Source organism: Psammomys obesus, unplaced genomic scaffold (genome assembly GCF_907164565.1).
Source record: "Psammomys obesus unplaced genomic scaffold, mPsaObe1.curated_primary_1811, whole genome shotgun sequence".
In the NCBI taxonomy this organism is placed as follows: Eukaryota; Metazoa; Chordata; class Mammalia; order Rodentia; family Muridae; genus Psammomys; species Psammomys obesus.
In genome coordinates this window covers 5,580,519-5,582,999 of record NW_026587216.1, presented here as the reverse complement: position 1 = coordinate 5,582,999, position 2,481 = coordinate 5,580,519, and positions in this window count along the sequence as shown.

Genomic DNA, 2,481 nt, shown 5'->3' with positions numbered 1-2,481 from the left:
ACACACACACACACACACACACACACACACACACACACACACACACAGTTTCTTTATTGTATGGCCTCCCTCTCCAACAGGCAGTAAACTAGGGTTATCTACTATACACATAGGCTTGAGACCTCTAGCTAGCCTTGACTTATGTCATCAGCCCTGATTCGTCTATAAGGGGTAAGATGCTGGCTTACAACTAAGACTTAGACATAGACTATAACCCATTTCTCTCTCTCTCTCTCTCTCACACGCACGCACACACACACACACACACACACACACACACACACACACATGCACGCACAGCCCAGGGTTTGTGAGCTTTAGCCATATTGTTATTTTGGAGCAGATAGTTTTAGGAGGGAAGGGGCTGTCTCGGGCCTTTTAAGCAGCCATCCCTGGCCTCTACCTACTCAAAAAGACAGACTTCATCTTCCACCACGACCCTGACAATAACAAATATCCCGTCTTTGCCAAATGACTCTTTTTTTTCAAGAAATTTTAGGCAAAGTCTTTTTAAGAAATACTGGAGGGGTGGGGCAGAGATCGAGTAGGTGGAGTTTGCAAGGAAGTTATGTGGTCCATTGAATGATACCTCTGCTTTAAAAGTAAGTATGGGACTCAAAAGATGTCAGGTTAAAAATTCCATTTCATAAATGGTAGATCACAAAATGTGATCTTAAAATCTGAGTCGCTTCTTGCATGGTCAGCACACAACTCTAAATAGCAGCAAGGTTAAATAGTGTAATAAAGAAACCAGGCTCATTTACAATTATGCACCACTCATTTGAGCAGCAAACTATGAATGCGTAACTGGACAAACGTTTTTTTTTAGCTAGCAGTGTTGTTTTTATACATCAGTGAAACTTGCCTTTTTAACTGTGAAGAATAAAGAAAACTAAAGTCAACTTAGGATAGTCATGTAAGTGACTACTCTAAATCATTAAATATGTTATACTGTGTCTATCCTGACACATAGCTGAACCCACCATGTGAAAATCCCATTAAGATTTCACTAAACGGAAGGCAGGATTCTCAGCCGAGCTCCCTCATCTAGATTCTACACATGGTCTCCTGGGACTATGCCCTTCATGTGCTTTCCGGAAGCTCATTTTCATCAACATGAAAGGGTAAACATCCAGGGGTAAAAGATAAACACGGGGGTAAAGTTGGAAGTAAAATATTTACTACTTTGAGTTTTAATGTATAAAGATGTAGTCATTGTGTAAATATATAGATTGTATTGTTTGTACTTGATTTTGGCAAATGAAGCCAAAATGTAAATGTATATATTGGACAACTGTATTAGAATTGTCTATTTTGTAAAGAGGAAATTGTCTTATTTCCTTTACATGTGATGAGTAATTATAGTAAGATGTAATGTTTGCTGGTTCTAATTAAATGTGTTTTGTCATTTTTCTCTCCATCAAACGTATATAAGATGAATGTATTTGTTTGTACACCAACTTGGTGAATTTATCTGACTTCTTAGAAACAATCAAATTGTAGTAATTGGCATAACTAAAAGCCTTTTCTGATATCAAAGCACAAAAAAACAGACAGAAAAGTTTTTTATTTAGTTGTCAGTCATCTTTTTCATGTTGTTAAATATCATTAAAATTGTTTTTGGAAGTTAAGCTACTCTCCTTGGGTTTTTATTGCAAAGACACGTATTTCAGTATGTCTTAGGGACTCCTTTTGCTTCAGAACACAGCAAAGGCTCAATTTAGAAAGACCTAGGCTGTCAGTAGCAGACATCTCTGGCTGGTTAAAGAATGAAAGCAGCTGGTGTGCTGCAACATGCAAAGCCTAGTTAAAACACTTGAATATTAAGTGAGGGGGACCTGAATGTTTAAAGAAGCTAAATACACCGAAGTGAACATACTGAAGAATGAAAGCTAGACATATTTGCATGTACAGACTAGGCAGATTGCTGCAGAGTGTGGGCAGAATGTGAGTGTGTTGCCTTCTGTATAATGTAAAAATATCCCGATTTGGGTATCAGGCATTCCTTCATGTGGATTCCTAACCCCCAAAAATGTACAGTTTTATATATATATATATAAAGCAACAAAAACAAAAAGAACCTGGAACATATGCTTAAAATACAATGCTGGAGAAAAAGAACATTTTTGTTGTTGTTTTTAGTTTTCTGGGTTTTGGATTTTTTTTTTCTTAACAGAAAGACTTATATTGTTTTTTTTATTTTAAAATAGTCATACAATATATTTTGAACATATTCTTCCCTTTCATCCAACTCTTCCTAGATCCTCACCTCCCTACTCATCCAACTTTATGCAAACACACACAAAAAAAGCATAAAATCAATTTTGTGTTGGCAACATGGGATCTGCCCTGGAGTGTTACTGGTATGCTGAGTGACATTTTATAAGTTTTCCATTTACTCACAGGTATTGATTGCAAACAGCTAATTGGTTAGGGTAGGACTCTGTGTTCATCTCCACTTCTCAGTGCTGGCATTTTAAA